Below are 18,397 nucleotides of genomic sequence, written 5' to 3' on the forward strand. Positions count from 1 at the left end.
CAAAGCAAAGTCAAAGGACAAAGGAAGGGGAAGGGGAGAAGCCATATGGTAACTTATTCATGACTATGTTTAAAAATTCATTCATTTATTCACTGACTCCCTCAACAAGTGTATATCGGACACCAAGTATGTGCTAAGTACTGCCCGACGCTGTATGGATGAGGGGCTCAACAAGGTCACCAAGAATCCTGCAATCCTCTGTGTCCTCACCAAACTCACGATCTAATGGAAGCGAGGCAGACAGTAAGTGAGTAAACTAGTAATAGTCAAGATAACAAGAGAAACGAAAGGCAGAATGTGCCGAAGCAAGGAGTTTCTAAATTGGAATGTGTGTGGGGGGGGAGGAGGGTTAAAAAAACTTTCTTTATATGCAGTTTGTGTCTATGTCTAATATTTAATACAGGGAGTGCAGCTGCTCGCATGTCTGACATGCACAGTGGATGATGCCCTGTGTCCTGAGGGAGAGGAAGATCCCCCCACCCTCTCTCTCAATCTGTTTCATTTGTGCGCTTACTGGTCTTCTGTAATAGGTCTTGACACTTGGACACTTTGTATGGTGTTCTTTTCAGCCACACTGATATAAAAATGACTAAATGCATAATAAGAAGTTAGCTACTATGTTTTCATATTAACAGAAAAGTTTGAAATATGTATGTATGGGCACCGGGAGCCTCACGCTGAGTGCAAATTTTGTATTGTTTCTACAGGGCCTGCAGAGAGGCATAGCTGTCATCTAGGTGATGAAATAAAATACCATGTAATGAAATGAAAGTAAGGAGATAAACAACTGAAAATCAGACTTTAGGGTTTCCGTTTCAAAAATATTAAACAAGATTTTCAAAAATAATGAAGCATAGTCAATCACGGTGTTCTCAGCTACAAGTTAAAATTAATATTTGGGGGGAGCAAAGTTTTATTTACTCAATAAAATAAATATCTTTAAGATATAAGCAGTTCTATGACATAACAAATAGTAAATCTAGAACATGTTACATAAAACAATGTTTTAATTACATTACATTACTAATATCACTTTTCTTCTACTCTGGAAATGAAAGCATTCATATTATTAACCTAAGCATTTGCTCAGCTCTTCACAATTGCTCAGAAACATCAACACCATGTTTACAAATATTTTCTTTTATATATTTTCTTCATTCATTCTTTCTCTTTTTAAAAATTAACCTACCAGGTTAAGACATTATTAAAAAGAAAAAAAAAATCATCCAAATAATGAATGATGGAACTAGTTTGGACATAAAGATACAGTTGTAGTTCTAAACTTCATTGAATTTTTAAATTTCTCTTATTTCTCCACATCTCCTGGCATTAGGGTGAAGTACACAGTGGCATGGAGGTCAGGTGTTACGAGGCTGCGTATCTAGGTCTCCGGCTTCCTACTCTCAAGTAAAAATGGCGTCTGGACTTGGTTGCCTGCTGTAAAGTGAGGTAGAAGTTCTTCACCTGTCTGATGACAGGTGCTGGAGGAGATAATCCGTTGTGTGATCTGGGCATTTAGGCTCTATCCTAAGTAGTCAGTTAAATCTTTAGGGGAGTCTCCTAAAGTTGTTGAGTTTTTAATTTTTAAAATTTTTTAGCTATAAATACGAGCATCAACTCCTCAGCTTTGGCTTTGCCTTCAGTTCTATACCTTAAAGAATATATAATGCAAATTTGTTTGTCTTCATCTAAATTGACCTCCAATACAGTTGTCATTTTGGTTATTCTTGGATCACTCAGTAAACCATATTTCACCTTTTTAATAATATGGGAGGATTAGGGATAAAATCCATGGCCTTTTGAATATGTAGAACTCATTAATGATCCACTTCCTTCTGACATGCATTTAACCCCCATGAACAATCACTGATTTAGTGGTCAGAGCATAGAGATGGCCCCTAATGGAGTGGCCCGGGGCCCTAGTGGGCCTTCGCCACAACCTTGCTCCTGAACTCACTGGCCCAGGTATGGACAACACTTTACACGAGCCGGCAAGGTATGATCATTCAAAACGAGGGCTGGAGCTCAGCCATTCTGCGGGCACGGAAGTGTGGTGGCTCATCCCAGCACAACCCTCTGAGGCTGTAGATTTGTGGAGAATGAATGACAGTCAGATCCAGAAGCTGCTGTGTACAGCGAACTGAAGAGGAGGCAGGCGAAGAAAACAGAAAAGAGAAATGCTCTCAGGTTTCTTAGCTGCTCAGAGTCCAACCACCTGGCGGGCGTGGGGGATGCTGGCAGGGCGTGCAGCAGTGGAGAGCGTTGGTCTTTTTAGTAAAACATCTGGGCGGTCAAGTCTAAGAGATCCTGAAAATTAAGGAGTCATCTTTACATGTGGAGAGTGTTACTGTACATCGGTCTCTTCCTCCACTCTTCCATTTGGAGCACACTCACGACCAGGAAGGTATGTCGTCTTCAAATACCGAGGGCAGTGTCAAGCTGTGAATTGGCTTTGGGACAACTTCTCTCATCTGTGAGATCTGGCCTACCCAATAAACACAAATAATGTTACCAGAGGAAATAATTCATTATTAGAAATCCATCCCTTGGTATCATCCATGATTTTTACGTTAAATGATTTTGTGGGAACCAGAAGATTCCCAATGAAGGTTGTAACTAATTTCTCAAAAATATGCTTACATGTTGCTAAAAAGGGCTAGTAGGCTTTTGGTTCCAAACGTAAAACAGTAGCATATATCAAAGAATGGATAGACTATCAAGACTGTAGCCTTTGTGTAACTTTAAAATTTGTATCTTGGCATATTTAAATGCTAGTCTTGAGGTTTGTCTTTCATGTGAAATTTCTTCAGTCATCTTGAGGGGCTGTTACACACCTTCCAATCTTCTTGTAATTAAGGCAGTAGTTTTGTTGTCATCTTGTCACAACTCATGAGAAAAACTGCGAAAACGCAAGAGCATATGCAATAGTAAGTCCGTATTAGACAGCTATATGTGATTTTGCTTTCCATCTTGAGGCACTTCATTGCACTTGTGAATAGTCAGCTATTCCTTTCCCACTACCTACCTTTCCCCCCCTCCTAAAGATTCTTTTCGTTTTCTGTAAACTTACTAAGAGGCATCTTGGTCCACTTGATTCCAGGACATTCTGGGAACTCAGGTGTTGTTAAATAAATCTAGCAACAAAGTAATTTTAATTTTTCTAGAATTCACTAAAATTAAGACTTTACTCTCTAGTTTTAATGGAATGGAAAAACTGCCCTGTACAATTTAATAATGTTTTTAGTAAAACAAAACAAAACAAAACAAAACACGTTCTGCCACCTGGACAATAATAACATGGAATTTAAAACAATAAATGATATACCCGTATCTTTATCATTTGATGAGCCTTAGAGCCCTCTACACATTAGAAATTTTTTTCTTTGCTCCTATTACTTCTAAGTACTGAAAACATGTTATAAGTTTCTAGTAGTTGAAAAATGACCAAGAATTCATTACTAAACCAAGAGGTCCTTCAAGGAGTCCCAACAACTTGAATTTATTTGTTTTTATTATAACTTAGAGCAGAGATCTATTATCAACATCACAGTTAACATAGCTGGAAAACAAAATTACAGTTGGAGGTGTTGGTAGGTAGAGGGAGATATTAAATTCCCAAATATAAGAGATCCCACAATGACTTGACAAACATAAAATTGGGCATGATTGGCGGAGCACTATGGATTAGAAAGACCTGAAACTAACCATGAGTCAGCAATGCCTGTAGGTAATTGATTATTGGTCTCAAAGATGTATAAATAAGGACACAGCATCATGGGCTCCACATATCCAAAACTGATTCAGCCTATCACTTTGCCTATTTCAAACTCTATATTTTAATCAACTGACAAGGGCATACAGGAGAAAAATGGAAATAATAGAAGTGCTGAAAAATGCAAGGTAAAGCATAATGCAAAATGGTATTTCTTAGTCTGTAGAAGAGAAGGGGAATGATAATAATTTTGAGTACATATGGTGATGTTTTTGTATATGGGAGAATGGCAATTAAGTGACCACCACCAGTTTGAAATCTAGAATATAATATACAGTATACATAGAACAGAATGCATAGAATAGGTTTTGTAATAATCTGTAATATTTGTTCCCATTAGAGAAAACCTCTTAATTAAAAAAAATACTGTGGGACCTTTGAGAAGTTAAGGGGAACAAAGGAGATCATTCATATTATTTATTGTTTAGGCGGTGCATGAAAATTTTTTCACTTAAGGTGGTTGAGTGAGGTTCTTAGAAGAAACAGGACAGTTGATGAAATTTAAATAATTTCCAAGCCTTTTATCTTTATGACATCCGTAACCAAAGTCTAAATTTTACTCATTTTTCAATCTGCCATTTTGAGATCTGTAGGCCCATGTGCCTTTAACAAGCAAAAGGAAATAGTATAATGCCCTGTGAAGAGCCTGATCGGGTTTCCGTGTGATTACCTTGCTGTTTGTTCTTGTCTCCTTCTGCCTGCCATCTTCTATTCCTGACTTCCATTCTGTATAAAGCATCTATCATTCACTGTTTTGTGCTTGCTCAGCTTTGCAACAGTCAATGGTAATCTAGCTGTGACAACAGCATCATGCCGTAAGGAACAATGCCTTCCTCCTTTTTATCTTCTATTTCTTAAAGACTTTTATTTATTTATTTATTTGAGAGAGAGAGAGAGCGTGCATGGGCGGGGGGGGGGGGGGGGGCAGAGGAGGAGGGAGAAGTAGGATCCCCACTGTGCAGGGAGGCCCATGCAGGACTCTATCCCAGGACCCTGGGATCATGACCTGAGCCGAAGATAGATGCTTAACCAACTGAGCCACCCAGGCATCCCTATTTTCTTTTTTTATAATTTTCATGTGAAGAAAGACAAATTCTTCCTGTTTATTTCTTACCATTACAAATGCTTTCAGGTTTCTCTGTGGAATATATCTGATGCTTTTCCTCCTAGAGCCTGGAAGCATCAACTTCTGCCTAAAATATTTTCTTCTGCAACTTTCATACCTGCCTGGAAATGGGACATATTCATTTTGGCCTTTGGTGATAGAGGGGCTGACACCAGTGCTCACATGACTGAAATTCTTGAGAATGTGGAGGTTAAGATTGTTGAGAATCTTAATCTTATAATATAGGAGGCGGAAATTTCTACATTTGAGATTTGAGTTGACAAAAATGCACTTTAACAATTATTATAATGTAAATAATTGCTCATTTCATGTATGTATGTATATATTTTTTCTGCTATCAAATGAGACTCCTTCAGAAAATTTTTAAGACTTTAAGCTTTATTTCCCCCCTGGTATGAATATTCCCATTTTATGAGGAAGTTATGCTTCCTATGTGATCTCATATATTATACCAGTCATAGACTCATTCAGATCTTTAGAATGACCTGAAGATTTAGGAATGCATCCACAAGGTTAGGAGAAAATTTAAAATATCCTTTTGGATTTATTTATTTTTCCTTTTTTTACCAATAAAGCTCAACACTGGAATAAAGTAATGGTTTAAAATGAGTTTTATTTAGGGGCACCTGAGTGGCTCAGTTGGTTAAGCGTCTAACCCTTGATTTCAGCTCAGGAGGTGTTGATCTCAGGGTGGTGAGTTCAAGCCCTGCATTGGGTTCCACACTGGGTGTGGAGCCTATTAAGTAAATAAAGAAATTAAAATTAAATAAATTTAATTTAGTTTTAAAAGCCACATTATCTTTTGAGTCTATTAATTTTTTCACTCAGTTTAATTTTCTATTTTCTTATTCTTACACTCTTGGTTATCAGATACTTTCATCGTTGTCTTCCTCCAACTCAAAATGATACCTATTTCTACTCCATATACAGTCAGTATTCACTTTGTTTAAAGATAAATTATCAATTTCAGGTTTTCAAATCCTACTCTTTTAAATATTTTAGTGAAATATTTCTAAAAATTAAAAAAAAATTGTAAAGGTCAAACTACTGAACCATTTTACTGCTTTCCTATTCTTCCCACTTCCAAGGTTTCTCTATTTAAATCTTAGGTAAAATCATCTCTTGCTTTTTTCACCAAAATGCTTTTCTGTAGTCTATATAAGAAATGAAATTAAAAATGTTAATTTATATAATGCTGAAGAGAAAACTGTCATCAGATTTGCTTATTAGCTTGCTTTTATTTAGATTTAGCTTTCAAGATGTAAGAAACACTTTCTCTGTTCCTCCTACATGAATATTTGTGAATTGGCTGGCGCCAAGTAGCAGATTGTATTATAATGTATCATATTCATACCTTTAAGGCTTCTTTTATCATTAAAGGAGTCACTATCTTTAATTTTTGTAAAGGGTCTTAATTATTGGTGCTTATTTCATATTTTGATTAATTTTAATTTTTAATTTCCACTACTTGTCATGCCATGTTTTGTCATGATCTTTCAGTTGGGTGCCATTCTAATGATTATTCCAAGGATTCATTTTCTCATTTATTATTACCTCAGTCCTTTTAGCTGCTTTCAGAGGGCTGATATCAACTTTCAAGGGTAAAGTGTGAAGAACAGATTGCCTTCACACATTGATAATTTTGAAGATTTACAAACAAATTTAAAAATATGATTCCCATTAATGTGTTTAATAGAATTTGCTAAGATTTAAGTAGTATAATCCTTGAAATTTGCATTAACAAAGTCTTAAGAAACCATATGGTGTACATCAGTAAGTACTAATAATATCTATAACTCATTTCAATTTTAAGTGAGAGTAATGTGAAAAAAATTACCAAAGCTCTTTTTTAAAAATATTATAGCATCATTTGGTTATGAAATGGTATTGACCTTTACTTTTGGGTAAAGAAACTGTGTTATAAATTTTTGCCAATAATTATATATGTAGCATTATGGCATGGTAAAAATAATTAGGATTTTATTTTTATTTTTTTAAGATTTTATTTATTTTTTTATTTGAGAGAGAGAGAGAGAGCAAGCACAAGCAGGGGGGAGGGGCAGAGGGAGAGGGAGAGGCAGACTCCCTGCTGAGCAGGGATCCTAATATGGGACTCGATCCCAGAACTCTGGGATCATCACCCGAGCCGAAGACAGATGCTTACCTGACTAAGCCACCCAGGAACAAAATAATTAGGATTTTAGAATTAAAAGAATTGGATTTGAATTCCTACTCTATTATTACCACCACCCAACTGTCCTTGGAAAAGTGATATAAACTGCATTTGCTTCAGTTTACGTATCTGAAAAATGGGAATAATTCCCTCAAGCAAGTTTGGGGATCCTCTTAAGGAAAAGGAATCCTAATTTAAAGTATATATAAGAGCAACTTAAATGCATGGAATGACTTAAATGTGCCATCAAATTACTTTTATACAATATATATTGACTTATTAATTAACATGTGTAGGAATTTTATCACCAGAACACTCATTTCCTTAGGCTGTTTCTTCACAGGTAGCAATTTTTCATGCTATTTCCTTTGGAATTGATAGACTTTCTTCAGGTGAATCAGGTAGATTGAGAAGTAATTTAGTATGTTGGGATGCCCTAAATATGAGGTTCTATACACAACATTGCTACAAGATTTAACCCTAAAAATACAGGAATTTGGTAAATTTATGTTAGTCTCATCAGAAAAAGAAAGAAAAAAAAAATCCATGCTGGATTTATAATTGTATTTGTTGTATTTTTGAGCATATGCCTGCCAGGACGTTACTTCCATTCTGACTAGGGATCAATAAGACATGAGCCTTCCACTTAGAATTTCATATGTTTCATAATTGGAAAAATTTTCCCACAGATTAGATTCTGTGCCTGTACCATTTCCAAACTAGTCTGTCCTCCACTGTACACACACTTCTGTTTCTAGAGCCACAGAACCTGGTCACAATCATGGCCTGAACTCTGCATCAGCTGCTTTGTTTTACCACTCTATGTGAGCTGACACAGTGGGGGTAAAGAATATTCCTGGAAGCCATTCCTAGTCCTGAATGGCTAGCAATAATTCAAATCCTCACACAAGCGATTGCTAACCACAAAAATATATCACATGAACCCAAACCAATGTATTCCCAACCCACCCTCCGCTTAGCCAGAGCTTAAAAATGCTTATAGTCATTCCAAGGCCACTCAATTTAAAGAAAAGTGCAATGAAGAAGGAGTCAGTGTGGAAACAGACAGCAAACTGAAAAAATAAAGGACTGTTTGGGGCACAATGTCAGATCCCTCCCAAGGCCTTAGGAGAGGAGGGCTGGTCAAGTGAGGGACTGGAAGATGAAGCTTACTAGGTTTATGTTAAATTTGCCTTTGAACCTTACCTACCATAAGACAGGAGAAGCCTCAGGAAGCGAAAAGGGCACTAATTGGGCCAAGGAGAAATATAGTTGAGAGATGTTTAGGTACACTTGGAAGGACTTGGTGAGAGTCTGTAAGGGATGAAAGGAAGGAAAGCAAGCAGGTGAGGAATGACCCCTAGGGCTCTGAGTTAGAAGCATTATGAGTAGTAAGTTTTGACATGGATACGGTAGGCTGAGGACATGATTAGAGACATTTTGGACCATGTTGGAAATGTGGAAATGTCTCTGGCATGGCCGAGTAGAGATTTTTCATAACATTTACATTCAGTTCTGAAATTCAGAGGAGAACCCGAGGGCTAGAGACTCTTATTTGGATTATAGACATATAGAGGTAGTAGTTAAGATCAAGAGAATGGATGAGCCCCACCCTCAACACGCACACACACACGGACACACGCACATCACTAAAGGACAATGTACAGAGTAAGAAGAGCAGTCAACCAGAGAGGAAGCCCAAGAACACTAGGTTTTAAAATGGGAGCAGAGGAAAGGATCTGAAATCATGAAAAGGAGGAGAAATTAGAACAAGGTAAGACATGGAATTTCTGGGAATAAAGAGTCTCTAAAAAGAAAAAGCACTCAGAAGTGACAATCAAGGGTAGGAAAGTTCCAGGTGAGTGGGGAGACTGGCAGCAGAGGCAGGGGAGAAGGAAGCATAGAAGGAAGCTGGAGGGAGTGGGAGGAGCTGGGTTATTGTTAGAGAGAAATGCTGAGCTGATGAGAAGATTTTCTTTCTGTTAGGGTGGGAAAAACTTGAGCCTGTTCACAGAGTACAGGCTAAAGATCAGCAGGGAAGGAGAGCTTTGCAATTCAGGAGTAAACACAACCTGTTCCCCTAGGAAGCTTCCCCCAGTATTCCATCTACTTAATGCCCTCTACCCTCTACCTGCAGCATGGATTGAGAACTCCTTCTATATGAACTCATAGCTCTTTAAATACATGAGAATACGCAGTAGGTAATTATCTATTTGTCAACATTTTCCACTAGAGAACCTGGGACCTCATTTAGTTTGTCTTGAACTCCCTTTCGCTCAGAGCAATGGCTATTGAAAGAACCCCTATGTGTACGAAGAGATGGAAAGACACAGGCTAGAGAACCGGGAAGCAGGATCCGTCAAACAAGGGGACTCTTCACGGTATTTTGAAATCAGAGTGAAATGATGAGGGTGGGCTTTAAATATCGAGTTTTAGCTTACAGGGTTTGGACCATGATGTCACTTAGAATGTTTGCAGAACTAGATCATTTTCACCTTGAGGCTGTCTGACTTTCTTACAGAGGCACATTCCTAGCATCTAGAGAGAATATACAGAAAGGGGTAGTGGTGAATTGGACCATCAATAAAAATGTGTTGAAATACTGAAACCTAGGAGTATCTGAACAATTTTAACTCTCTGGGTCACTTTGTACCTGGAACAACAACATTTTTTTTTTTTTTTATACTGTGTTTACTGTATTAACAAGGGCTACTTGTTTTGCCCCGTGCAGCTATTTCTTAGATTAAAGTGTTGGTCACAAATTAAACAAGGTAAAAAACTGGGGATGATATTCTACTCATCATCAATACTTTAACCCCCCCAAAAGAAAGAAGAAATAAATGCATGCCCTTTGATTGTGAATCAATAGTGTTATCTTCATTTGCAAAGGACAGCACATTAGAACATGTTGATTTAGAGTTTCTTATTTCTGTTGAATAAACACACAGGTCGCTAATCATCAGCTACTAAATATATTTTCCAAAGGTGAACAAAAGAAGTGGGTAATTTGATGCTTCTTAATTAAGCTCACAACACAGCTTTTTTTTTTATACTCTTAAAAGCATTTGTTTATGAAAGCTAAATGAGTATAGATTTCTGATGGAAAGTCCCCATCCCCCCAACACACATCAGCTGTGAGTGATTCTGGCTAGTAAATTATACGCTGTCCTCTACATTGCCTTGTAAATGACCTCAACCTTGACCTTGACACAGCAGTGTTTCTAAGAGAATAATAATTTATTCTTCATGTTAGATAGACTAAACCCATGATGGTTCTTAGCTATAATTCTGTACTATTCACTGAGAAAACTGGTCCTATGTTATTCAGATAAATGATAGGTGGAGAGGGAGAGAGGGAGAAAGAGAGAAACATATAAAGAGATTTAAAGAATAGAAGCATGGATGTATTGGAGGGTGGTGTGTCCAGGAGGTGGGGAGGGATAAATAGGTGTCTGAGTAGTCATCTAGTTAGTGTGACTTCATATATATGTCATTTTTCTAACTCCACACAGATTAATTTAGTGTTACTAGACTCTTTATCAGACTTCAGACCTGTTCCCATATATAGGGTTGTAGATATAGATGACATAGATATAGATATCATCTCTGAGGACTTTATAAGATCACAACAATGATTTACATTCATAGAATTTCTATACCTAAGATTAGCATACTTGCAATGAGAATTTCACAATTGTTACACTGACCCTTAAACATTTCCATAATCGGAGCTCACATTAGCCCATTTTAAAGCTTTGTTTATGTGTATGTAAACCCCTACATTAATGTTTTGTATTCTGAAAATTTCACCCGCACAGCACCAGTCACTTAATTGCGCTAATTATTATTCACACATTAGCGCCTATTAGTCAGCATGGGTTTCTTCCTTTCTTTCTTTCTTTTCTTTTTTTTTTTTTTTTCAAATGTTTTAGCCAGCATTCGGATTTCACTTACTTGGCAGAAACAACTTGTTATGGTGGTTTTCAAAGTCTGGCAGCAAGCCTAAGAAGCGACCTATTTTGCTGTCCGAATTTCCTGTTCTCACCATCATTACAGACCTAAACAGATAATCTGTTAAACTCATTGAAACTTTATTGAAAAAAATGGCCAAGTGGAACTTCAGTAGGTCTCCAAATTAATATTGTCAAAGCAATAAGGAACAATCCTTTAGCAAATTGGGGTTCATCTGATTGTGTTTGATGTGCAATTACTGGTAGGAAATTCATCCTTTTTAGGATTTATAGTGTTTTTTTAAGTCAGCGCTATTTTATAGAAATCTTAGAAAATAAACATCTAAGCATACTCAGGGGTGTGACCTGCCTAAATTGAATCCCAAATACAACATATATTAAGATGGAATATTGAAGTTAGCCCATAATAAGAGAGTGAGATTACTCGAGTTTAAGAATTTGGACACATATAGTAATAAGGAAGTTCAAGTTAATCTGAAATATTACACATAGCTTGCTGGGGATACTAACTTAAAAGCTGGCCTTGATTAAGCAGCTATTGAGTTAATCACTATTTATTGAACAATGATAAAGGGTAATCTTTTTTTCTACACTCCACAAATTAAAATTTTTACTTTTGGTGGTTTAAGAAAATAACTCACTTTATGCAGTGAATTTCTAGAAGGAAACAATGGGTTTGTTAGACAAAGAAAGCAGTACCATGAACCATCACATTCTCCTATATGCTCAGCTTGGTTGGCATTACATCTTGCAGAATCTCAGAGTTGGAGGGAATCTTAAAGGAAAAGCCAATAGAGAGGAGAGGTTGAAGATTCATGAGCATCTCAGTTCAGAATGCTATCACAAAGTACCAAAGACTGGGTGGCTTATAAAAAACAGAAGTTTGTTCCTCACAGATCTGGAGGCTGGAAGTCTGGGATCAGTGTGTCTGCATGCTAGCTGAGTTCTGATGAGAACCCTTTTCTAGGTTGTAGACTACTTTCTTTTTCTTGTCTCCTCAAATGGTGGAAAGAGAACAGGAGAGCTCTTTGGGGTCCCTTTAAAAGGGCACTAATCCCATTCATGAGGATTCCACCCTCAAGACCTAATTATGTCCCAAAGGCCTTACCTCCTAATACTATCACATAGGGGAGAAGATTTCAGCATATGAATTGGGTGGGGGCAGGGAGGCACTAACATTCAGTCCTTTGCATTGAAGAAGAGGAAGTGATTCCCTGATGCTATGTTCCCTCAATTAGTTCCCTACCCATTAGCTAAAAGTCAAAATCTATCTGTAAGTCCCTGCTTACTGGTCAAGATGACCTTGGGTTGCATCCTTAGCCCACAGTTCCTGGATTTACTCCATTGAAAATAAAAAGTTAAGGTCATCTCTTCAACATACACTCGATTCCAGAACCCCTGTCCCCAGGCAGTCAGGGCAGTAGCATCCCAAAGGATTCAGACAAAAATCTCTGGGCTCCTCTGGAAGCTAGAGAGAAGAGTGTGAAACAACCTCTTCAGGGAATCCAGATGTTAACTGCATCAGGACCATCAGGGTAATATGGGGGAAGTGAACCAAAAGAGTTAGGGAGTGAAAGCAAAATCAAACACAGGGCCCAGTAAGTGCTCAGAGCACTAGGGAACAATAAATGGAAACTCAAAAGAAGGAACAAACTGGGAATCACCCAGATCTGTTGAGGTTAAATAAAAACAAGATCACAATACAGAGAGGAGTAAGGTCAAACCAGAGTCACTGCAAGGACTGGAGATCCAACAAGCTACGAGAGCCAATGAGTTGCTAAATGGTCCCTTTTGATGTGGTAACCTTGGGGGCTATCACTGATCCTAAAGGATCCTATAGATGTGGGAGGGCATTCTATAGATAATGGAGAGTTTTTCTGGCTTTGTACTTACATGACATTTGGCTTGTCTTCTCTTAGGACGTGTGATCATCCACACACTTGTTTCCCCCTCTTCCCTCACAGGTCAAGCCCTAGAGATCCAGACTATGCATTTATTCTGCGGTTCCTAGTGCACTACTCTACAAAGTGCAAGTCCAAAATAAACAATTGAAATTAATTGAAATATAAATAGACCAAATGATAAATATTTTCACATCTCTGGGGCCATGTTTCATTTCATGTAGAGTTAGATTTGTCTTTGGCTCTTTAATTCAATTGCTTGGGGTGCGATAGAAACGACACCAAGGTCACAAGTTCAGTCCTTGTGTGAGCAGCTTGCTGAGCTCTATTTTATGGCCACAGAGTACATTGGCCAGCTGTCTTGAAAGTGCATGACACTGGCCACCAGAGGATGAGAAGAGATATGGGGGATCAGAGGAGCCTCATCACCTCTGATAACAATACAACTCAGAATGCCTGACTCATAATAAATTGGTCTTTTCACAGAGGGTCCTGTTGTTTCCTTCAGGAATTCTATTTAAAACATTACAATACTAAATACAAACTTACAATACTTTTAGAAGTCCAGGAAAGAATGAGCCACAGATAGAATTAGGCACCACAATGGAAAAAGCAGAAAAATCAGCCCCAGGAGCCCAAGGCTTGAGCCTTCTCTACCCCACTTGGGGCTAATGTGATCCCTATGACAAGGTTTTAAATCAGTTTGAACTCCAATTTCACTATGTGTAAAAACTGAACTCACAGGATTGTTGTGAGAATTAGGGGAGATAATATTAACATCACTACTAACTGCTTAGTAAATGTTAGGTGTTAGTAATAATTTAGAGTTGCAAGTAGAATGAAAGAAAATGGCTGACCGCATATGAGAATATCAGGGCTCTAAGAACCAGGGTATTACAGCTGTCAAGGATCACAGTTCTATATCTGATCCTGAGTTTTACAGATAAGAACTGGAGAAGCTCAAGTGTAAGTGCTTTGCTTGGTAGTCAGAGACTGACAGAACTGAGACTAGAGCCTCCATCTCCATGTCCAATCTCATTGCTTCTTCATGCTTAGCAATAGGAAGCAGTCTGAATTCCAATGAGGAATGTAAATTTAGACGCTTTAGTAAGTTCCCTACTGAACATGTAAAACACTATTATTTGGTTACTTAATTCAAGCAATACTTATTGTTTACCAGATGCCAAACACTGTCCCAGGTACTGTATATTTGGGATATGTCAAGATAAATATAAAAGACAAATACCAGATGATTTCATTCATATGTGGAATTTAAGAAGCAAAGCAAAGGAGCAAAGGGGGAAAAAAAAGAGAGGCAAACCAAGAAACAGACTCTTAACTATAGAGAACAAACTGATGGTTACCAGAAGGGAGGGGGGTGGGGGGGATGGGTAAATGGGTGATGGGGATTAAGAAGTGCACCTGTTGTGGTGAGCACCAGGTGTTGTATCTAAGTGTTGAATCACTGAATTGTACACCTGAAACTAATATTACATTGTACGTTAACTAACTGGAATTGAAATAAAAACTTCTAAAAAAAGATGAATATAAAACAGGCCCTGTCCTTATGAAGATGAATCTCCAGAGAATGATCACCATGTAAACGAATGAATATAATTCAGTGCAGTAAAAGCCCAAAGGAGGCGCCATATGGTTAAAGAAATCCTGGGACTTCCCAGGAAGAGGTGATTGAGCTACTGCCTCGAAAAAGCTATGTTATGTTATGCCAGAGTTATCAGAGACTGCCTGTCAGTTATTCCTTCTCTTACATTTGCCCTTAGAAATGCCTTTCAGGGCGCCTGGGTGGCTCAGTCAGTTAAGCGTCTGCCTTCGGCTCAGATCATGATCCCAGGGTCCTGGGATCAAGCCCCGCATTGGGCTCCCTGCTCAGCGGGGGGCCTGCTTCTCCCTCGCCCTCTGCCTGCCGCTTTGCCTACTTGTGCTCTCTCTCTCTCTATCTCTCTGTCAAATAAATAAAATCTTAAAAAAAAAAAAAAAGAAATGCCTTTCAAAGAATACTTCAAGAAAAACTTTTACTCATCATTTGAATAAATACGGTTGCTCTGTGGCCATTTGGTAATAGAATATGGACTTGAGAGTCAAATAGAAAACAATGTTAAATTTCCTTTTGTGGCTTTTTGACACCCTGAATTGCTTGGTAATAGCAGAAATTCCTACCTCCAGGGATTTTCCCAAATTAATATCCAGATGCCTTGCTCTGCATGTCTGAATCGACTGTCCAGTGAAAAGTTATGAGACTCTATTTTTCTTCACTGTTTATATTATTCTCACTTTTGAAAGGGTGTGTGGGGGGATTTACAACCATTTTTGCTCACTATGTGTGCTCCACCTGCTAGTGGGTCTTATTCTCCTGTAGTCACTTGTAATCAGAAATCTCCATATGAACTCTGAGAAACAAACTGAGGGTTCTAGAGGGGAGGGGGGTGGGGGGATGGGTTAGCCTGGTCATGGGTATTAAAGAGGGCACGTACTGCATGGAGCACTGGGTGTTATACGCAAACAATGAATCATGGAACACTACATCTAATGATGTAATGTATGGTGATTAACATAACATAATAAAAAAAAAAAAACAAAAAGGAAAAAAAAAGAAAGAAATCTCCATTCAGGAAAACTTCCAGAATCATTGTTCTATTTCATTCGTTTCAAGGAACCAAAGTTATGTAATATTTTGTTGGTCAAAGAATAACTCTGCTTCACTGTCTCAACTTTCAAAGGTAGATTTACAAACTTGTTGAGTATTTCCTCAGCACCATCTTCTGTGTGCTACTTTTTTGTGCTCTCAAGCCATGCTCTTTGCTGACCAGCCTTGACTGATCGGCATATTCTTTGATTAAACAAGTTATTCCTTGATCAAAAATTAAAACTGACAAAAATAATTTGATGGAGAACCTTGAGTTCTCATGTTAAAATTTAGGAAGCAAGATTTTGTATTATATATCAAGATTACAATGAATTAATATAATCTTTAAAAAGGATACATTTTCAACATTTTTTTTTTAAGAAAATAGAGTCCCTAACCTTGAAATAAAAGTAATGCCCCTAAGTAAAGGTGATAGTGCTAAAAAAGACTCCTGTTTGTTTTTTTAAAAAGGGGTGAAGAGGGGGAAGGAAAAAAATATTTTTCTTTATACAACCAAAAAGATCTTCATTTTCGAATGGAAACAGCCCCCACTGCCAAAAAGAAAAAAAAAAAAAAAGCCACCATCCTCAATTCCTTTAACCAAATTGAGCAGGTAGCATGGTTTTGCAGCCTTACATTAGGTTAATGTAAAGGCTGTGTTCATTTCACTTACTGTATAATTAGGATTTGAGTCCAAATCCCAGAGTGCATATGACAGCGATTTTCTTAAGGCGACTATCTGCTCTTCTCAAAATGGTCTTCTTATTTCTTGTGTTTCTAAAATCAGAAAAAGTGAGTATAAACAAACAATAGATGACCTTTATGAGTAAAACATCTGAGCACAGAAAGATTAATCGACCTCCATCAGCCAGTCATTAAATCAAATAGGAGCTTTTCTTGTACTTTTAAACCTCCGCTTTGCAGTCAGGCCAATTGTGTAAAAAGGCTGGTAATACAGTGACGCCCAATGCCACTGGGCTTTAGAAAGCTGACAGGTCCTGTAAAATAGTCATTAAACAACCTCTAGAAGAGACTCATCAGCAGATGCCCCCAGGTGAAGGAGAGAGAAAGCTGAGAGAATGAAGGAGAATCTAACATCTTAGCATGACTGAATTAAGCAGAGCATATTATGCTGATTGCCAGAACCAGCCCAGTGATTTAATTTTCAGAGCAGTTCCTTTGATTGTAGCAACCATTTTATGAAACATTAATAAAACTTGGTGTGTGTGTGTGTAACACACATCTCTTTTCCATTTCATTAAGAAAAAGGAGTCAACATATTTAAAATTGCTGACCATTAATTCTGTAAATGCCCCCCCCCAAAATTTTGTGGTTATTTTTGAAAAAGTAAAGGAGCCGAATAATATAGCTCCCTCTGTATTTTTCCCTAGCAAGCATAAAACAAGGAAAAAGAAATAAAGTACGTGAAGTTATTACATGTGAGTCCATAGGATTTTACATTAAGACTCTGAGCTAAATCACTACTGTAATGTATAATCCAAATGTGATTTTGTACCTCTTGTATCATGATGTCTACCGTGCATCCAAATTAATTGTAGAATACACATTCCCCTGTATCCTAAGTGTTTATCAAAGACTTCTAAGACAAATAGATTTTTCTGGATCCAGATACCCAGTGGAAAGTTGTGTCTAATGATTTTTGTTATACATTTTAAGTAACGGAGATTCACAGAAATGAATGTTTTGAAGAAGAAAGGGACCTTTAAATAATTAATACAGATGTGCCTCACTTTACAGAATATGTATATTCCTGAAATATGCATTATAAAACTATTTTCTTTGCAAGTTAACTTATATTTTCTCATTTATTTCCATCATAAAACTAAAGCTCCATTCTCACTGAAGTAATTTTTGGCTCAAAGACAATGATCACATTTAAGAATGAATCAACCCTTTTAAATCAGTGGTAAATTTTATATTCAAATCTAGTAATTATCCTTTGCCTGAGCTTTTCGTTATAATTCTCTCTTTTCTCTCATGACACAACCCTTATTATTTTAACTTTAGTATTAAATGCCTTATATTCCCCACTCTTTTATTTTTTAAAGAAATAAGCATATATACATGATAAATAAATCAGAATAACCTTTCATAGTAATATATAGATATAAACAAGACTTTTGTTAATAAGTAGTTTAAAAAAAAAAGTCCACACTGTCAGTCATAGCAAGAGCATGAGTAATGTCACAGCTAAAGCAGCTCTGGAGGACATGAGGGTCCCAGGGACCTGGGGTCACTGCCAGTGCCGCAGATGACTCACCACAGACCTCTCTGGGTCACTTAGCTTCTCTGGGACTTGGTTTCCTCATCCTTAATATGACAAGGCCACATAAAGGTTTCCTGCCCCCTCCCATCATTATAGCTCTGGGATCCCAATAAAAATGTTCTCTCCATGTAGGCCTGGTTAGTACTTTCTGTGGTTCTTGACATCCTTATTAATAATAATGACCTTGTTAAACTTTTGGCAGTCTTTCCTCATGGTGAGATAGATGCCACCAAAAAAACCGTGGTCACTATTATATGCAAGAGAGTCATTTCCTAAATAGTGTGTGTGTGTGTGTGTATGTGTGTGTGTGTATGTGCTTAATGATTATTCTTATCTTTGATTTCTATGTTTTTATGTTTATGGGTTTTCCAAATCCTGCTATTAAATTATAAAATATCTATAATTATTTCTGTTCTGAGTTCACAATTTAGACCTTGATATTTGTTTCTATATTTGGGACTCAAAATAATATCCACTTCTCAAGCATAGAATTCAAGTTCTCTTGGGTATTACTATTGTACAT

General features: G+C 37.4%; 1 long non-coding RNA gene across 1 annotated transcript in view; it reads right to left on the minus strand.

Moving 5' to 3' along the window:
• Nucleotides 1–16,266: 16,266 nt before the first annotated feature.
• The window catches only part of LOC116634651, a 127,894-nt gene continuing 125,763 nt past the window's right edge, over nucleotides 16,267–18,397 (minus strand). The window contains exon 4 of the long non-coding RNA XR_004300014.1: nucleotides 16,267–16,364. This is a non-coding gene — a long non-coding RNA (uncharacterized LOC116634651). The remainder of the gene's footprint in view (nucleotides 16,365–18,397) is intronic.

The sequence above is a fragment of the Phoca vitulina genome, unplaced genomic scaffold (assembly GCF_004348235.1).
Source record: "Phoca vitulina isolate PV1807 unplaced genomic scaffold, GSC_HSeal_1.0 scaffold9, whole genome shotgun sequence".
Classification (NCBI taxonomy): Eukaryota; Metazoa; Chordata; class Mammalia; order Carnivora; family Phocidae; genus Phoca; species Phoca vitulina.